At 34.8% G+C, this 22,086-nt stretch overlaps 1 protein-coding gene across 2 annotated transcripts in view; it reads right to left on the bottom strand.

Annotated features, from left to right (window-relative positions):
- Nucleotides 1-21,710, bottom strand: part of shot (dystonin-like protein short stop) — a 227,166-nt gene extending 205,456 nt beyond the window's left edge. For both annotated transcript variants that reach the window (XM_073957924.1, XM_073957926.1), the window contains exon 1: nt 21,163-21,710. The gene's annotated coding sequence lies outside the window, so the exon portion shown is untranslated. The remainder of the gene's footprint in view (nt 1-21,162) is intronic.
- Nucleotides 21,711-22,086: the final 376 nt, after the last annotated feature.

The raw sequence follows: 22,086 nt of genomic DNA, 5'->3' as shown, positions 1-22,086 counted from the left end.
AAAACTGTTGCTGTGCTATGCTGCGAACATAAAAGTAGCGCAGCACACGGTCTATGCTGTGCTTCTGAAATCTTCACCGCACATAGCATAGTCATCCAAAATAAAAACGAAAACTGTTGCTGTGCTATGCTATGCTGCGAACATAAAAGTAGCATAGCACATGGTCTATGCTGTGCTTCTGAAATCTGCGAAGCACATAGCATAGTCATCAAAATCAAAAACGAATGCTATTTCTATGCTGTGCTGCAGACATTTTAACAGCATAGTAAACAGCCGCAGTCAAGAAAATAAAAACGAAAACTATTGCTGTACTGTACTATGAACAAAATCAACAGCATAGCATCAAACATAACCCAGAAAAATGTTTGATGGCAAAGAAGTATGTATTTGAAATATAACAGAATTTGCTATTGAGCTGTGAAACCATGACTAATTGCACATTTCGATATTTTTAACACACTACTATTATTTTGACCGCAACTATTGCTCTGTTCCAGAACCTGCAACAGTCTACTATTTTTGAAATGTTGACACTTTTCCTTTATAAAGCGAATTTCGAGTTTCTAAATGCATGTTAATGCCACTTGTACCTTTTTATACCCTACACCACCATGTGGTATTATGTCTTTGTGCATTAGTTTATAACATGCAAAAGGAAACGAGATAGACCCATAGTTCCTTTTAGGGATATACATAGAATCACTTTCTGAGTCGATTTACGCATGTCCGTCTGTCCGTCTGTCCATGTATTTTTGTAAACAAAGTACAGGTCGAATTTATTGTCCGATTCGCATGAAAATTGGGGAAGATAGTTTTTTTTTTTTGGCCAAAGGACGAACGCTATTTATTTTGGTTAAAATCGGTTCAGATTTGGATATAGCCCCCGTATATATATCTTCGACCGATTTAAGGCATTTGGTGCACGAAACACGCTATATATGTCCAATTTCAATTAAATTTGGAATGTGCGACGGTGTTTAGTCTAGAAAAAAAGTGTGCCAAATTATATAGAAATCGGTTCAAATTTGGCTATAGCTCCTATATATATTCTCGGCCGATTTTAGGTATTTGATGCACGAAACGCGCTATATATGTCCGTTTTCAATGAAATTTGAAATGTGCGACGGAATTTAGTCTAGAAATAAGTGTGCCAAATTATATAGAAATCGGTTCAGATTTGGATATAGCCCATATATATATTTTCGCCCGATTTAAGGAATTTGGTGCACGAAACACGCTATATAAGTCCGATTTCAATTAAATTTGGAATGTGCGACGGCATTTAGTCTAGAAATAACTGTGGCGAATCATATCGAAATCGGTTCAGATTTGGATATAGCTCCCATATATATCTTCGACCGATATAGGTATTTGATGCACGAAACACGCTATATATGTCCAATTTTGATGAAATTGGACTATGTGACGGAATTTGGTCTACAAATAAATGTGAAACATTATATCAAAATCTGTTCTGATTTGGAGTTAGCTCCCATATATATTTTACGTATTCACAGTGGTATAGGGTATTATATAGTCGGCCCCGCCCGACTTTGATCCTTTCCTTACTGGTTTAATATATGTACTAGAGTGGTTTAAAAATTCAAGTCGAATTTTTATGTGACACCCTCCTAAAACTTCTAGTTTTGTTAAAAATTAAGATTGTCAGAGTTTGAGCTCAATCGGAGTATGTTAACACGTGCCACTGGGGCCTCAAAGTTTCTATGGGCCCTTTATATAGCCAAAATTAAAATCTGACCCGATTTTCAAAAATGTTTATGGGATAACTTGTTTAGCAACTTGTAAACTGTTTTCATCGATTGGACAATAAATGTGATCTGTAAAGTGATTTTGTGAAAATTCGCCAATACAAATTAAAATTAAAATTGGTCTCCATTTTATAGGGCCAAAGGCGAATTTTCACAAAATCACTTTATAGACTACATTTATTATCCAATCGATGAAAAAAGTACCATGTATGTACCTTGTAAGCAATGAACAACACTGAACCACTCATAGGGCCATTATTATAAGTTCTCTTTTACTATTGGATGTATCTGAAAACGCAAAATAAATGAATTTGAAGACATTAAAAATATAATTTTCTCATTATAAGGTAATGCCAAGAAAGTTCTCCTTGAAATTGAATGATCCCTTTTAATATTATTATAACCGGAACGCTAAAAAATCTGATCGAAAAATCCAAACTATAACCAAAGAAGGCTTATTATAAATGGGGGTTAGTGAGTTTGCTGGGTTAACATTAAGCTATGCTATGTAGAAATGTTAACAGCATAGCAGAGCACAGCAATCGTTTTTCGATTTCATGACTATGCTATGTGCTATGCTACTTTTATGTTCGTAGCATAGCACAGCAACAGTTTTCGTTTTTGAAAACAGCACAGCATAGCAATAGCATTCGTTTTTGATTTTGATGACTATGCTATGCTATGTGCTGTGAAGATTTCAGAAGCACAGCATAGACCTTGTGCTATGCTACGTTTATGTTCGCAGCATAGCACAGCAACAGTTTTCGATTTTGTTTTTGAAAACAGCATAGCAATAGCACTCGTTTTTATTTTTGATAATGTGGCTATGTGCTATGCTGCGTCACTTTCACAGCACCAGCATAGACCTTATGCTGTGCTGTGACAAAGTAGTAGCAAATTCAAACACTGGTCAACATAGGTCTACGTTTTGTTATGGGCCAATAAAAAGGTACCACAAATTTCTGTGTTTTTTTTTTTTAGTTTTTATCTACATTTTCAGGAAAGATTGGATTTTTTTGGCATTTATGGTTCCCAGTGGTTAAAAACTTCTCTATTAAAAAATGTGGACATAGGCCTCCGTTTTGGTGTAGCCCCCATTTTACGATACCACCCGATTTCAGGTATTTTCATGTTGTTAGCTGACCGAGTTAGTCAACATTAGGTATTGGAGTTCTCAGTGGCCAACAAACTTCTCCACCTAAAATTGTGGGCATTGATACTTTCGTAACAGAAAGAAAAAAATATTCCATATAAGTTATGATTATTTCAAAAAAGCACGGCCAAACTTAACGCAAAACAAGTGAAAAGTTTTTAATAGCTTCGTTCCTTTACTTTTTTAATGGTAAAAGTGGCAAAAAGAAAACTGTCAAAATAGCTCTCCCATGACCAGTTTTACCAGAAAATTAAACGCACGGAAAAATGGTAGATCTGGTAACAATGTCAAAAAGAAACAAAAAATTTATTGTTTTATTTCACTGTTTTTAATTTTGTTTTGCAGTGTTCCCTTTTTTCTATTGTTTTTTGTTAATTTTTTCACCATTGCCAAATAATTGTCAAACAAATGTTGAAAAGTCTGTTCTACCATTTTTTACCCGAAGAAATTTGTCTGATAGCCTGTGGTAGAAGAGAATTCCATTTTTGTTCTCTCTCTCTCTTAAAAATTGCTTCCAGTTATACCAGTTTTTGGGGAAATTTGTCTGATAGCCTGTGGTAGAAGAGAATTCCATTTTTGTTCTCTCTCTCTCTCTCTTAAAAATTGCTTCCAGTTATACCAGTTTTTGGGGTTAAGGAACGCTTTATAGTTTAAAAATGGTAAGAAATGGTAAAAATGGTTACCTCAGGCAATTAAAGGAACACAACTAATGTATCCAAGTTAAAAAATAGAACATGCCAGTGAACTGTTTGAATCGTAGTCCTAATAAATATGTTTTCTGAATTGTTTTTTAGGTACACTATTCGTTCGGCTTATGAGATTTTTAACGTTTTTATAATATTTTCAGACGAAAATAGTGTTGTAGAATAACAACATTTTTCTGCTCTAAAATGAAAAATAAATGTGTTGATTACAATTCTTTAGGTATTCAAAATTTGTGTTTCTAACTCAAAATAACCCATTTGGCACACCCTGTATTTTCACAAAATCCAAAAGTGCATGTGTTGAAATTTGTTGCTGTGCTGTACTCTCATGACACACAGGTAACAATAATAAGTTAGCGTTAGACATGAAATCATGAGAACATGCAATGTATGCAACTAGCCAACACCACGTTAAGAACACCGGCGAGCGGTCGGTCTTGACGATTAAACGATGATGGTGGTTGTTGTGACGACTTTCGGTCATTGTCAGGGTGAACATAAAACCAACAGTTCCACGAAATGAAATGCAAGCAAATTGCAATTAGGGGAGGAAAAAATAAATAGGCACTTTATTGTACTGCACCTAAGTTTTTATGTCCGTAGGTATATTTACTGTGTTTTATTATTATTTTCTTTTTAAAAGGTGCAAGTAGTATTTGTTAAGGATATCTACCTAAAACTATGTATGTATGTATGTAAAGTGTGTCCACCCTAATTTTTCCATTTTATAATATAAGGACCGCTGGGACCTCTGTGCGGATAGTTTCAATTTACTTGTGTATGTACATATGTTTATATGTGTTCTTTGGAAAATCATCACACAACATTCCCGATGAGTAATCGCAACCACGTCTGTGTTTCATCATGGCAAAAATATCGATTTTGCCCCGCACATAAACTAGAGCATTGCTCCCCAAAATTCAAATCATCCATCTACAACAGCCTTTTTGCCATTCTCAGAAAACTTATTTGGCAAATTTATTTTACTGCTGTATTTATCATCGAATACTTATTCTGTGTTAAAAATAGTTTACTTTATCTATGGGAATGTTGTTAGTTCTCTCCGCCAACAGAGACGACGCCGCATTTCCAACATTTGATTAGATCTACGTCACCCAGTCAAACTTAGTCAGTATTCATTATTCCCCCAATCCTATGGAGGAAGATTTTATTCACTGGCTTCTTTCATTATTTGCACAACTTGATGTTGAAGACGTTGTATTCATCGTCGTTTTTGTTCCCATTTTTTTCTTTTTCCTCTCTCTCTCTCTCCCCTCTGTTGTCTAATTTTCTGGTGATAACATTTTCCTGCCTGTTTGACGCCTGCCTGACTCAGTGGCAGGCTATGATGATGGCACAACGTTAATGAAAATAAAAACTATTTGTATAATGGAACTAAAAACAAAACAATAAACAGAGCAAAGGCAAAGAACAGAAGAAGAAGAAGAAGAAGAAGCGAAATGAATATGCACAACAGCATCCATCCTAACACATACCGACCGATTTGTGGACACACACACATCGTCATCCTCATCTTTGTTATCTCGGACAGCACCACCTTAAAAAACAATAACAACCATGTGACTGACAGAAAAGTGGCTCTTATTAGAGCACATCCAAGAGTTTGTTCTCTGGGATTGGCGAAACAAGTGCATGTCTGATGCTTATATCCCAATGGTAGTAGTATATGGGTCTTTCAACGCATACAAAAGTATATTAAAAAACAATAAATAATTCATATGTCACAGGTAGTTCGTTGCCTTGAAATTGATAAGAATTCAGTGTGTTGTTCATCTCCAAGAACACATACGGGGTGGTAATGAAGGAAAGATTGCCCAAATCTAAAGCAAACTGAAGTTTTTTTTTTCATTTCTCATATTGTTGATTTTTTAATTTTTACAGCACCCCAAAGTTATCTCGTTGTTTAATTTTGTTGAGACATTATTTCTTATCATTTTTGTATGGATGTTTTTGTGTGTTTTATTCGGTAGATGATGATGTTCACGTCTCTGGGTTTTCAAGACTACATCTAATCTTTGTCATATATAGCGACATTTAATGAGAAGAAGCTGTTGCAATAATTGTTACCCAAAATTAATTATTATTTACATTCTCTACTATGTATCTCCTTTCTCATGTATTGCAAAATAGAACATTTGTGACGGAAACTTTTCGTAACATTTAATTTCCGAGTACTTAATGATTCGTTTCGATGCTGCTCATATGACACACAAAAATATTCTGGTTTATATATTTTGATGTACAATCTATTCCGATTAAAAAAATAGTACCATTATTCACATTGCGATATTTTTCATTTAAGCTGTTACAGTTAATAATAGTATAGTATAGAACAATAGTTTAGGTTTTGGGAAAGAAAAGGAGAGTAAAGCAGTAAGGAAAGGATTAAAGTTGGGCGGGGTCGCTTATATGATATCCTACACCACTACGAGTTCAATATAATTTGGCGAAATTGTTTGCAGACCAAATTGCGTCACATTTTCCACAATTCATCAAAATTGGACAGAACTTCATGTTTGGTACACAAAATACCTCAAATCGGGCGAACAAATATATGGACGCTACAAATATCCAAATGTTAACATAATTTGGCAAACTTTTTTCTAGTGCAAATTCCAACACATTTCTAATTTTAATTAAAATTAGACACTACACTGCTTTTAACTCAAAGGGAAAATCGATCGATTGCATAGCTATAACATTTTCTTTAGTCCCATTTCAGTAGGACTTGCGGTTTCGAAGCAAAATCCTGAAAACCTAAAAAAACCCTTAAAAATGTCAACTTGAATTGCGCTTTATTTAAAAAGCGCTCCGGCGATTTTTTAGTTTTCAGATTTTTTCATCTATGAACATTGTAGTTTCAGAATCCGCAAAAACTTCCTAGGTGTAAGCACCTTAAATTTAAATTTGATTCAAGAGCACCGTGGTTTAGCTTTGTTAGATTTTAAGATTGCCGAAGTTTGAGCACAATTGGAATATGTTCTCTAGTTATCTATCAATTCCCAATTATAATCTGGTTAGAAATGATCGTCCTTCTCGTAGAGGTGGCGGTGTCTGTTTATACATTGCAAAGCATTTAAAGTATAAGGTGGTTTTCAGGGGAACTCAGTATGGTACTTGCGAGTCGTTATTTATTGAGATATTTGGAAATAATGCTTCGTTCATTGTAGGTGTTGTGTATCTACCAACTGGTTCAATTGATGTTTTCGAAGATCTACATATGGACATATTTGATCGTTACTCTAATATTGTTGTCATGGGTGACTTTAATTACAACCTATTTGAACTGGCCAAGTCATTTAATTTTCGTGCTGTTACTGATAGGTGTGGTCTTCACTGTTTGCATAATTCTCTCCCAACTCATTTATGCCTTCGTACGGGAAACAGCTCATTACTGGATTATTTTTAATCTCTGAACCGTCTTTTAGTGCTCACCATTGTCAATTGCAATATCCGTTCTTTTCCTCTTATAACAGCTTCATATTCTTGTCTGTTGAATTTTCATACCAGTCGAGACAAAATTGGATTGAGTTTAAAGACTACAATAGATTTAGAATTAAAAACTTTATACATCTCATTGAAGATACTGAGTTGCTTTCTATATTTGATACCAACGATGTTGATCACCAGTTATCTATAGTAAATCACGTCATTAACTTACTCCACACACAAGTTCCTTTAATTAGATGTAATCGAGTTTCTAATGATCATGCTTGGATTAACTCTCCGGAAATAATTCAAGCCAGGAGGCTAAGAGATAGAAGTTACAGTACTTATCTCCCAAAAACTTTTATAAATTCGTAAACTCTAAAAGAAAAGTACGTGAATTTCCTAGTAGCATGAGACTTGGTTGTAGAGAATCATGTGACCCTAACGACATTGCGAATATGTTTGCTGACTTTTTTCAAAGTACCTACTCCAAATTTTCAACTAACTCCCTTAATTACCCTTATACTATTCATAAACTTAACCAGTTTCCTCGCATTATTCTCACTGAGGATGAAGTATTAAATGGTTTATTGTCATTGAAATATTCAAACTCACCAGGTCCAGATGGTGTACCGACTTCTATTTTAAAATCATGTGCATATGAACTTTATCGTCCCCTAACAAATATTTTCAACGACTCGTTGACATTGGGATATTTCCCCCTTGTCTGGAGATCTAGCTTTATTATTCCTTTGCATAAATCTGATAGTAGATGTGTGATTGAAAACTATAGAGGTATTGCAAAACTAAGTGCAATTCCTAAACTTTTTGAGCTTCTGGTTTCACGCCGAATAACTCATTTCGCTAGATCTATAATATCACCTTATCAACATGGTTTCGTTAAGGGTAGGTCTACCTTGACAAATTTATTGGAACTTACATGTCACGTTCACAGTGGATTCGTAAATAAATGTCAAACTGACGTTATATACACAGATTTCAGTAAGGCCTTTGACACCGTTGTACACGAATTGTTAATATATAAGCTTGATTCTATGGGTTTCCCATCAATACTCTTGTCATGGATACGTTCTTATTTACAGGACCGTACCCAAAGGGTTTCTTTTAATGATATTTTATCAAAAAATATAACTGTGCATTCTGGTGTTCCTCAAGGTAGCCATTTAGGTCCATTACTTTTTGTACTTTACTTAAATGACCTTCCATCTGTTATTCGTTGCTCTAAAGTATTAATGTTTGCTGATGATGTTAAACTGTTTAGCAATCATGATTCTTATAATCAATCAATTAATCTGCAACAAGACTTATATTCTCTTTCCAATTGGTGTAGTGTCAACGGTATGTCATTAAACTTAAAAAAATGTAAAAAATTATCATTTTATAGATCTCGTCCTGATTCTTGCGATTACTTCATAGGTTCGCACAAATTGGATAATGTAGATTCGTTTGTAGATCTTGGAGTTATTTTAGACAGTAAATTGCGTTTCAACTTACATATAGAGTCTTGTGTTAATAAAGCCAAGTCATTACTGGGCTTTATAAAACGCTGGTCTAAGGAATTTGACGATCCATACGTGACCAAACGCTTGTTCATTAGCCTTGTTCGACCAACATTAGAATACGGTTGTGTAGTTTGGAGTCCTTTTTACAAATGTGATTCTGATAAGATAGAATCAGTACAGGTTCAATTTCTTTTGTTTGCTCTTAGAGGTTTAGGGTGGAGCTCAACTGAATCTCTTCCACCATACGAAAACCGTCTAAAGTTAATTGACCTTCCAACATTGGAGAAAAGACGTTTAATGCTCAGATCTGTATTCATTATTAAACTCTTGCGTGGACAAATTGAATCACAGTTTTTAATTGGCGAAATAAATTTTAATGTACCTTTACGTAGTACTCGAAACTACATACCACTAAAATTAACGTTAGCGAAATCTAATTATGAAATATGTAAGTAATCCACTCCGATCTTTATGTGATGAATATAACAAGTTATATAATAGGATTTCTTTATCCGAACCTCTGCATGTCATAAAAAACTTTATCTTACGTTCTTAGTATTGTTGTAACAGTTGCCAGACAATATGTTAGATTAGACCTGTTTATTTTTTGATGTGTTTGTCTTTAAAATGTAATTTTATAACCGGCTGTTGTTTTGCTGTAGCTGGTTTTCCCTAGTCTACTAACCCCCCATATTCCGGAATATGAGGTGTACGCGCTCCCTACGTTAAGGGGAGGTGGCCCTCTCGGTCGGCAGGGGCGGGAAAGTGTGGCGTTGGGAACGATCGATAAAAAAAAAAAAAAAAAAAAAAAAAGACAAAGTCAAGAATAAGAAAAGCCAGGTTTAAATACGGAAGTGGACTTTTCTCCAATGTGAGTGGTTCCCAGATGTGGTCTAAATTGCGGCAGTTGGGCTGTACCAGCAAAGAAAATTCCGCTTGTGAAGAAACTGATGTTGAAAATATTGCAATATTCTGTTTTGCTACATTTGATCAACACGATTCTTACTACTTCTAAATTTCCTTCTGCTTGGAAGATGGCTCGGGTGGTACCAATCCCTAAGGATGATCGTGATTCTGCTAATACATTTAGACCAATTTCGGTACTACCGTCCATGTCCAAGATTGTAGAGAAAATTATGAAAGACCAAATACTAGAGCATTACCAACGCCACTCATTTTTCAGTCCGTTTCAGTTTGCTTTTCGCAAACATCATAAAACTACCTCGGCTGTACTTGCTATTACAGATTCTGTCAGGCAGCAGTTAGATGTGCATCATAGCTGTACGCTGGTTTCTCTAGATCTTACAAAGGCATTCGATCGCATTAGCCATGTTATTTTGTTAAAAAAAATTCGTGATCATTTCAACTTTTCAAAAACTGCATGTAAATTGATTTATTCCTACCTCTTAGATAGAAGACAATATGTCTCAATAAAAGGTGTAAACTCGAGTGTGGGTTTTGTGACTTCCGGTGTTCCGCATGGATCTATTTTGGGACCTATTCTGTTTCTTTCCTACATAAATGATGTTGTTTCTGCTATGAATAGCCCCGTTTGTCAGCCCTACGTTTTTGCGGATGATATATATTTATTATTCAAATCATATTCTTCTGTGGAGTCTATAAATACCCACCTCCTATTCGTCTCTGACCTATTCTCAATAAGCAAGTTAGAAATAAATCCGGTAAAAACTAAAGCAATGTATTTTCATCCTCGAAATAATACCTCATACCCTAACATAATGGTCTGTGGACAGTCTATTGAGTTTGTTGATTCTCTAAAATGTCTCGGTATATTGGTTGATGTTAATCTAAATTTCAATGACCACATAAATGGAATTTCGAAAAAGATTTGTCTTATTTTGAGAAGACTTTACAATTTAAAAGCTTATACCCCAAGGAACATAAGAAGACATCTAGCTTTTTCTTTATTGATGCCCTTAATCAATTACGGTCTTGAAATTTATTCTGGGACTTGGTCCTATAACATAGACTTAGTTGAGAAAATTGTGCGTAAGATTGTCCGGTATGTTTTTCAACTGAGAGTACATGACCATGTTCGAGTAATTGAGCTAACTTCTGATTTACTTGGATTAAGTTGTCGTGATTACATAGATCTACGTACAGTCTTACATTTCTATAAAATTATGAAATCACAACAACCTGAAATTTTAGTGAGTGAGTTCGCTTTTATAAATTCTACTCGTAATGTGCAAATTGACGTTCCCATATCTCGTACTTCTGTCCTTGATCATTCATTTCTAGTGCGTGTTTATCGAGTCTGGAATTATCTACCTAACTCGCTTAAAATGTTTTGCTACACTGACCATACTTTTAAAAGGAAATTAAAAGCGTTCTTAAATGGTGTTTCTATTTAATTTGAATTTCTTGCTTCCAATTCAATTATTACATATTGCCGCTGCAGGACTCTTTATTACTTTTTTCTTATTTTTTCCAATATTCATTTGGCCGGTGGGCCGTATGTCAACATTATTGAATTAATTTTTTTAAATGGCCTTCTGCCATGGAATCTAAATTTTAATTGTAATCTCACAATACATGTATAATTGGCCTTGTAGGTTTTTTTAGCTATAAATAAATGATAGCGAATAAATAAATATGTTAAACGTGCCACTGCTGGGGCCTCTAAGTTTCCATACTAATTTGTATAGGACCAAAGGTGAATTTTCACGAAAATTCTCTAAAGGCAGCATTTATGGTCCATGATGAAAAAACTTTACCAGTTCATTATTGTGGCTAAATATCGATTTCTACATTCGACATCAATTTTTTAAAACCGCCCTATTGGACACACATTGCGCGGTTGGTGTACCAAATACCTCAAATCGGGTCAAAATATGTATGGGAGCTACATATATCCAAGCCTGAATCGATTTTCACCAAAAGCAATAGCGTTCTTACTATGGCTGAAAAAATGACCTTCTCCAATTTTCAGCTGACTCGGATAATAATTGCGACCTTTACGTTGCGAGTATCAGTCGGCTTTGCCGGCAGAGATTTACCCTCAACCTGTGCCACTTTCACCTATGGACAGATCGAATACCGGCTACACAGGTTTCTTTACACCACACAGAGGCCACACGTTCTTTACTGTGACTGCGGAATATGGAACCGAAGAAAACTCAACCCAAAGTACAGCTCTGCCTTACAGTCCTTAATGTAGTTTGCACTCTCTCTGCTCACTATGAACACTTCTCACGGTTCCACCAAAATTCTTGAAGAATGATAAATTCCCAACTATCGGCCTAGAGACAACATCCGTGTCAGGAACTAGCACTGATGTTTTAGCTGCATCTTTGCAGTTGAGATCGCGGCTAACTTGCACCGTCCGAGCCATTAACTGTCTGGATGGGGAAATATTTCGATTCCTTATCCTCACAATGACCTTCACGCCTTTGTAAATCTCCAACCTGCAACAGCCGATCTTCCTGTCGTCCACCTAGTCAGAAGTTCTGAACTTCCTCAAACAACTGATAACCAATGATCCTCACTGACCCTGCCCTCAAGATCATACTTATCAATGATGACTTGGAGCGATCATCCTAGCAGGTTACAACCCTGCCATAGCCTGTCTTCCTGTCGTCCAAATCGTCTGATGTTATGACCTTTCTCAGACAACATTTCCGCCTTCGATTCCTTATCCTTACACTTAATGAGCTTAAAGTCTTTGTCAATCTCCACCTTGCCTAAGCCGGGCTTCCTGTCGTCCAACTAGTCAGAAATTATAAACATAAAACAACTTTATACTGTCAGCCAATGATCCTTACTGATCCTGCCTTCAGGAGAAGATTTATCAATAATTGTTACCAGAAGGTCCTCTGCGGGCGATCATCCAAGCAGGATTGAAGGGATCACTTGTTTTTTCAACAAAAGGTTTTGCATGTCATCCCAGGATTGGCGCCTTCTACTGTCAGGCGAGCCTATGAAGGCGAGTGATCTTATCCTGACAATTATTAACCTTGACGCCGGCCAATGCCGGTCTTCGTGCCGTCCAATTCATCAGAAATTATGACCAACCAATGGTCGTCACTGATCCTGCCTTTGATTCCTTACCTGTCAATTAATGCCCTTGACGGATTTGTAAATCGCCACCCTGCCAAAGCCGGCGTTCTTTTATCGTCCACATCGTCACATAATTTTCGACTAGCAACCAATGATCCTCACTGATCCAGCCTTCTGTATCAGACTTATAAATTATTGCTACCACAAGGTCATCTGCAGCGATCATCCTAGCAGGTTGGTTGGCTCACATGTTCTCCCACCAGACGGTTGTGAGAGCTTTTGCCCCTGGTTACCTTTGCATGCCATCCTAGGTTTGGCTCATTCTACTGTCAGTCGAGCGGTCAATTTCGAGTATGAGGCCGAGTGATTGCCTTACTGATGTCCAACCATCCACTTACTGTGGATCCTCAAAAGACGGCAGTCCCTTCACATACGCTTGTAAGGTGATTGCCTTCTTACCTTTGGCTTGCTTATAGGTTTATGATCCGTAAGTCAATCATGTGCAATTTTCATGAATTTATTCATCTGAATGAGCACATCTTAATCTAGTGTTTTTTTTTTTTTTAATGCTATGTGGTTTCGTGTAGAGAATGACGTTTTACGGTGCCAACTCTAGCTCGAAAACTAATTAACAGATCGTCATATATTTTTTCGGGCTTATTAAGAATGTAAAGATCTAGTCCTTCATCGATCGATTTAAAAAAATGTATTATATACGATTTTACTGAAATTGTAGACCAAAAAATCAAAAATTCAATTTTTAGCTTAAAAAACTGATGTTTTCTGGTCATTAAACAGACAAAGAAAATTTTAAAAATAAAATTTGGTCGATGAAGGACTCGATTTTGATGTCCTTGACAAGCCCACAAAATTGTATGACAATCGGTTCATTAGTTTTCAAACTAGAGTTGGCACCGATTTCAAAATGTCATTTCGAGGAAAACATACAATACACAATAATAATTTTTTCACTTCTAAAGCTCATATCTCAGGCAATATTGTTCCGATCGACTTAAAAACTTTATCACATATTCTATGCTACTTTTACTTTAAAATAAAGCAATAAAATTTGATCGATTTCCTGAAATTTACAAGTGGGGGTCACCCCTTAATAGGCTCTAAGTGCGATATTCGTGAAATTTTTAAGGGAGCAATAGTCGTGGTTTCTAAAAGCTTGTGAAAAAAATGGAGGACAATAACCGTGGATAATAAATTCTTTTGGGAGTTAATTAACGCCTTGTACACTGAAGGCAATGAGATTGATACGTCGACAAATCATCATAATATTTTCATAGTCTACAATATACACAGCAAATTTCTTAGGCTATTTTAACTATATTCTTACCATATTTGAATGTAATACGAGTATTGTCCCTACAACTATAGTTTTTGTCAATGTGGACAAATCGACAATTTGAAGCTTTGTACCATGTCTTTTGTTTCTTTAAGAATATGTATGATCATTTAGACAATACAAAGAGTTATGTCAATCATGTCATTGGTCTCTTTAACAATATGTATGATCACATCAACAATATATATTTGGGTGATCATTCTTTTTTCTATGTTAGCGAGTCTTGTTTTTATGATTTATCTTTTCACTCATATAATTGTACAGGTTGTGAGTATCACCGCCTCACCTGGCAAGTACAAGTTTTAAAGTTTGGTGGACAAAGGTAAAGACCTGGGGGCCTATTCAGTAACTTTTTAAAAACTTTACTCATTGTTTATTTTACAACAATTTCATTTGTTTGTTTTGTAGTTGTTGCAAAAACAAAATAAGTTTTAACAAATTTTCAGTCGATAAAAGTTACTGAATTCCTACACTGGTTTTAAAAGTAAAGAAAAGATTGCCAAATCTATCTCCAAATAATTATTATTTTAATTTTTTAAGTGCTAATTCAATCGAGTTTCTTTTCGAAATCGTAAGTCTCCACACAAAATTCTCCAATTATTCCCACATTTTATTATGTGAATGTAAGTATACATATTTCATAGATAATCTCTTATCAGTAACTAGGCTCATCGTATATAAAAAATTCTGTAATTCCCAAACAACAAATTTTAATAAGATCTACAGTACAGTATGTAATGTCATAAGATATGTATATGTGTATGTATAATATATTTATTATCTTATCATAGGTTACATACTTTTATATTCTGATGTTATTTTATAAAAATTTGGAGATACAAGCTGTCCGTTGAAGTAAAAGAAAATGCAGTATAGGTAGTTTGTTGTGACCCCATACTTTTAATAAAATGGTATATTTAAAACCTCAAATTAGGTACATAATGCGGGTTTCGTTTAATGGAGTGACCCATAAGGATGAAGATGCCCATATGGTTGCTGGGCCGCATAAAAATTATAAAAATGAGGAATTTTAGAACAATGGGTACAAAGACATTTTTATACAAACATTGTACAGGGATGGACACATTATACACAATAAATTTTTTCCAAGGGATAGACGGATGGTGGATGCCAATGTTAAAAACTACAAAATATCGACAGCTGTCGTTGGATCATAAAAAAATAAACAAAATAGAGAAATAAAACAAAGAAAGTATACTAAACGAAAGAAAGTAAAAAAAAAACATTTGATGTTGAAGAATTTTAAATTACAAAAATAACCCCTTAAATTGATCTTAATTAAGCCAACGTGGAATGAATGAATGACTTCGATGATCACCGACAACAACGATTTCCATAACACATACTAACTAAAAAACACGCGACATTACAATACAAAACCCAAGAGCGACACCAACCATGGATCTTGCAACCAAATGTGTCATGACAACTTCTATTTATAATGGCCAGAATTAGTCAAAGCGATTTATTTTAAGAATTGCGTAAAAAACAGGAAAATAGACAAAAAAAAAAATGAGGGAAAAAAGAAATGCATTTTTTGTTGGGTGGATGAAGTTTTGACTTTTATAGAAGTTGAAATGGAAAGGAAAAGAAACTGCATACACATGGCATTTTGCTTGGGTGACAACATATCGCTCTGCAATAAATCCCCAAAAGGGTGGAAATTAAAAATTGTTTTCAGGATTATGTTATATAAAAATAGGGTTTGGCTTATTTGCGTAATGTATGAAAAATATATGTATGTATTTTGTTCTTTTGGATGTGTGCTGTGTGGTGCGGTTGCCTGGAAATATGATGGACAAGAATAAAGGAGCGACAAAATATCGCATCATCAAATCATTCATATGGATATGTATGAATGTGGAAAATAGCAAGAAAAGCATGCGACATCATAACATGAATTATGCTGGCATCTAAATACTACAAACAACATACATACATGTGTACATATGCATGTACTTAGTTTCGAAGTTGTTTGTTTTAATGTTTTTCTTTTTTGTACAAAGTGACTGTTATGAGAGTGTGTGGCATGTGTGGCGTTGCACTTAGTTTTCGGTTTCATGTTTAGAATGTATTCATTACGGTGGAATGAGTGACACAAACAGTAATAACAAAAAGTTTTCACAAGTTATAAACAACCCCGACAACCCCGAATACCGTAAAATGATTTTTAAAGTTCCCTCTTTTGATTCTCACATTACAACATCTTCCATAACACCAACTTTTCTTTTATATTTTAGTATTAAATTCGTGCAGTTCTAAAACTACACAAAATAACGAATCATAACAACTTAAATTCAATTTGATTGGACATTTAGACTCGGAATGACATATGGCTAAAGATACGAGAATCCTTAAAGTGCCAACTACTGGTGCACTTACCCTACAAAGTAAAAAGGTAATACGTTCGTTACATTTTACTCGTTTACAAAAGAAACAAACTCTATTGTATTTTAATTATTTCTCGATTTGAGCTATTAAGACCTAAACGCCTCGGCACATATGCGGTTGGCATTCTCCCTTAAGTTATTTATTGTAAAAGGCAATGGGCAATTGTGTTCGAATTCTTTATTATTTATTTCTTTATTATGTACCTTTAGAAATACATTAAAAACTTGGAGTCTACTTATGTCCCGAACATCAACCATCCCATCAGACATATAAGATTTCATTTTCATTTTAATGTTCATACAAATCTATGGTAAGTTTAATTTCAATATCATTTGTTTTTGTCTTCTATATCAGAAGATTCGTCAATTGCATTTTGTCTACTTCAATATTACTATTTGGTTGTTGAAGACTGGGCTCATGCGTCATTTGTAGTGCTATTTTATACCCTCCACAATAGTATGAAGGGTATATTAATTTTGTTTTTCCGTTAGTAACAAGTTTCAAGAAAAACTCACTAAACTAAAAACGATTATTACACAAAAACTAAAATAAATACTTGGACCACATTATGTAAGCAACTAGGCAGATATAACTGCTAAATTTCTGTGAAAGATCAAACATGATTGTTGTGATTGATATTTAGGACAACTTATTTACCAAAAATTGTGGACATAGGTCCATGTGGTGTTCGCTTACTACTATTAATCCTCGAAATATTTTGAGCAACAGGGTTTTATGCATATAAAATGTCTTAGAGTTGGAGTTGTCAGTATACGTATTCTAATTTCTGCAAAAAATGTATCGGTTTTCATGTATTGTTAAATTTGTTAATGTAACATCTCCATAATACTCCAGTATATGTGGAATGTTTTTTTGGAGTTCTAATAACTGTTTACTTGTATATTTCATAGGAAAACTTATATCGTTACAGAATATAACCTTCTGTATTTTTTTTTTCATACAAACTTAATTTCTTCTCGTCAGTAAATAATTGTACTATTGGTATATTACCGATGATAATTTATTTCGTAGCATCGAACTGTCATCTATCATCTGATATGTGGTATTGTAATGAATTTATGTCACTTTCATTAAAACCTTTTGTATTGAAGCCCAAAATGTAACATTCATAGCAATAACCTGCTGATAACTAACCCATGCTTTTAACTGATTTTGAATTCTACATGTCGTTTTACAAAGGTCTTTATGTCGAGGAACAGCTACAATAAACATACTTTGAATAAACTTCCCTATTTTTTACAAACTAACATGTTTAAAATCTGAATATCATGCGTATAATACCACTTCCTTGGACCGGTACAAATCTCGGGTAGGGGAAAGATATTTTTAATTGTAATTATACCCTCCACCATAATATGAGGATATAATTAAATTTCCCATTCCGTTTGTAACACATCGAAATATTCATCGGAGACCCTATAAAGTACGTACATATGTTCTTGATCAGGGTAAAATTTGTCGGTATATGTCCACGCCTTCATATTGCCCTTATAGAACGGAATATCCCGATTTTCGGTATTTTGAAGCTCTGTGGCCACAATAATCCACTGAAATGGGTGTAAAACATTCCATATGAAATTTGCGGTATATGTCCACGTCTTCATATAGCCCCCATTGAATGGTACATCCGGATTTCCGGTATTTTGAAGTTTGTGGCATCAATATTCCACCGAAATTGTTGAAATTTGGTATTTAGTCTACATTTGGGGTATAAAAATTTCCATAAAAAAGTTCCCCATAGAACAATACCTCCCGATTTTTGTTTTTTTTTTTTTTTTTTTTTGAAGGTTTTGGTCTCAATTTTCCTCCGAATGAAATTTAGTCTTCGTTGGGGGTATAAAACATTCACCCAAAATTTTGTCGGTATAGGTCCACGCCTTCATATAGCCCCCATAGAACGGTACCTCCGGATTTCCGGTATTTTGAAGGTTGTGACCACAATAATTCATCGAAATGGCTGAAATTTGGTATTTAGTCTTCGTTGGGGTATTCAACTTTCCCCTTTAATTTGGTAGGTATAGGTCCGCGCCTTCATATAGCCCCATAGAACGGTACATCCCAATTTTCGATATTTTTGAAGGTTGTGGCCTTAATATTCCACCGAAATGGCAGAAATTTGGTATTTAGTCTTCGTTGGGGGTATTCAACTTTCCCCTCTAAATTGGTAGGTATAGGTCCGCGCCTTTGTATAGCCCCATAGAACGGTACATCCCAATTTTCGATATTTTGAAGGTTGTGGCCTTAATATTCCACGGAAATGGCAGAAATTTGGTATTTAGTCTTAGGGGTACAAAACTTTCCATATGAAATTTTTAGGTATAGGTCCACGCCTTCATATTGCCCTTATGGAACGGTACATCCCGTTTTTGTTATTTTGAATATCTGTGGCCACAACCTTCAAAATACCGAAAATCAGCCACCGAAATGGCTGCAATTTGGTATTTAGTCTAGGTTGGAGGTAAAAACCTTTCCGAAATTCGTCGGTATCAATCCACGTTTCGATATAGCCCCTATAGAACGGTACCTTCCGATTTTCGTAATTCTGAGAGTTGTGACATCAATATGCCACCGAAATGACTGAAATTATTATCTTACCGAAATATCGGAAGTTTGATAGTTAGTCTTCTTTGAGTCTAAAAACGTTCCGCCAGAAATTAGTCGATATAGATCGAAGTTTTAATATAGCCCCTATAGAACGGTACCTACCAAATAACAGTATTTTGAAATCGCTGAAATTTGGTATTTAGTCTTCTTCAGAAACGAAACGGAACCAATTGTTCCATTTTACTTCAATTCAACTCGTGGTTTTTTAATACAGACGACCTTTGGCCGGGAATTTAAGACTATCTACTATGAATATGTGCAAATCTCGGTACAAAAACAAAATATCTCTTAAATTTAATGTTTTTCTCCAAGTAGCCGGTATTTAACAAAGGGAATTTAAGGACTTCAGGTGGTCACATTACGAGGAGTATACGTTTTCCAGAAGAAAATAATATGACTTTGGAATCAGTACAAAAAACACTACCTGTGGAAAATTTTTCAAATTTTTCCGAGAGCGGTAGCTGCTAAAGGAACGGCCTCTATATTCCCTGTTGTAACTTGTATTGGACCATTTTGACCCAAAACTCGGGAAGAAATGACATCCCCTGGAAAAACTATATACGGTGTGACAAGGGTCCCAATGACTTTCTATGGTAAACATTTTAGTCTCATCTGAGAGGTGCCCCTAAACGAGACTTCTTCCTTCAATTTCGAGCCACTAACAAAGGACGAGGATTTAAGAATCCTTGGCAAGTAATCTGCTTTATACTCATTCGGCCAGCCTTTCACACATTCACGTCAATTGTTACATGTTGTTTTAAAATTTCACACCTTAAATGAAACCTTGACTTGACAAAATAACATTTTTAACATCAATAAAGGCAATTAGTGACCACGTGTTCATACTTTTTGACAACAGTGTAATGTAAAGTTAGAATGCATGTATGGAAGTATAGATGAAGTTTCGAGGAATGTAAACGGTGTATGTGAAATGAAATTATTTTTTTCTATCTTTCATTTGTGAACTTGGTTGTGAACTCGATTTATATTACAATGCACTTTTTCTCCTCCTATCTGGCTGGTTGGTTGGCAGTAGTTTGGTTTTCGCGTTTGCTGTTGTTTTGTTTCTTTGCATGCATGTAATCTTTTTGTTGTTGTTATTATTAGTGTAGTAGTGATAATGATTGCAATTGCAGTTTCTGTTGTTGGGGTTTCCACAATTTCACAGTTAATTTTCACAACAACATCATAGTTTTTGCAACCGCATCATAATCAGCAATGAATCTTTGAATCAACCATCAACAACAACGTACCAGTCGATGGTTGCAACAACGATGTCAGTCACACTACACCGTTGTCACGTTGTCAGTCAGTCTGACTGACAGACAGACATTCTAGCCAATCAGTCAGTCAGTGGGAAAATTGTACAACAAATTCCCATATTGTTTTTGCAACCCATATTTCCGCCCTACTACTCTTTTGAAAAGTATGTTTTTCATCTGTTCCTTCACCTCGTGTGCCCCCTTTATGCATCCATCCATTCACATCATGCAAAAAGATACTCGGCCACTACTCTTGGGCACAATTACTCACTTCTAATATTAAGCGCATACACTACTCACTACATTCTCTCGCTCTTTCTCTATTTCGCCAAAAGAAATGAATTTGCTTGCTTGTTATTGTTGTTTGCTTTTTCATTGTTTGCACTTTGAAGCATTGCATTGCATTTCTGCATTTCTGTCGGTGTACTTGCTGTTGTTGTTCTTCTTCTTGGTTTTCTTCAGGTTTAAGAAAAAGATGTTCATTTTTGGTTTCTTGGATTTCTCCTTACATCTTGCTTTTTTTCTTTCTTTCATTTTGCATAAGTTTGCAATTTTGTTGTATGAGTTTCAAATTCTCCTCCTCTTTTGTGTGAAAATATAATAAATAAATTAAATTTGATCATTATCACAATCAATCAACAACAACTAAAGCGTTTGTTAGTGTTATTGCACTTTTGTCGTCGTCGTTTTTTTTCTGTCACAACCCCTTTTATCTTCACCCCACTCTCCCCTAACAACGAAAAAACACCGTTTAAATAAGCCAAATCAGACATTTTTAATAATTGGCTGTATTTTTTATGCATTTTAAATTAAAAACTAAACAATTTTATTTTAGCGCAATTTAAAACGAAAAAAATTTTCTATTTTAACACTAAAACACGATTTATTACCATTTTTCCTTGCCTTCCTTAGAGATGATGACCAAATATTTCTGTATTCCTTTTTGTTGTATGTCGTCTCAGTAGGAAAGTACAACAACAACAGTAGCAGCAGGAAATATTAAAAACACCATAGGAAATACTAAAATACCACTTAAAATTTATTTTTTTAAATTTAAGTATTGCACACTTAAACACACATACTCTAAGATAATTTTGAAAAAGGAAACATCACTTTTATCTTAAATTATATTTATTTGATGTGATGATTGCTTTTCTTTTCTTTCACTATCCGCGTTGTAAAGGCGTTTTGTTCTTTGTTATTTTCCTTATTTATTCTGTTATTACAACACTTCACCTTATTTAGTTTGTATTGTTTGATTTTTATTTGTAATTTTTTTCTTCTCAAACTAACTAAATTTATTTTTATTTCGCGTATTTTTCAATTTTTGTTTTTGCGCTATCTCGACTCAACTTCTCCGACTGACTTCGTTATTAAAATTAAATTTTAAATTCCTTGCTTGTTTTCTTTTCCATCTGTTTACTCTCACTCTCCCAGTTGTACTCTCTTCATTCTCACTCTTCCTTTTTTATTTTTTACTCTCCGAAAGTACGCAACTGTGCAACTGCGTTAAAAAACTGTCTCGCTGAACATTTATTCCACTACCCAATGAAACAACTCTGAACGCAGCAATAAACAAGAAGAGAGAGATAACAGAGAAAAGGGATAATACGAAGTAAACAATAAAAGGAATAGGAATAATGTTATGTTCCTTCATTTCCCCTATCCAATCGTTTTTTCAGTGTTGCCACTATTCGTGAAACAAAATATACAAAGGAAATTTTAACAACAATTTTAACATTTAAAAAATGTCCCAATTTACATTAGGCGAGTTTACTTGCGGCAATTGTCAGTTTGTAGGTGAGAGAGGGTGC

Source organism: Musca autumnalis, unplaced genomic scaffold (assembly GCF_047663935.1).
Source record: "Musca autumnalis isolate F117 unplaced genomic scaffold, ASM4766393v1 scaffold_5, whole genome shotgun sequence".
Classification (NCBI taxonomy): domain Eukaryota; kingdom Metazoa; phylum Arthropoda; class Insecta; order Diptera; family Muscidae; genus Musca; species Musca autumnalis.
The sequence above is the reverse complement of the archived record's forward strand: the minus strand, read 5'-3'. Positions and strand labels throughout refer to the sequence as shown.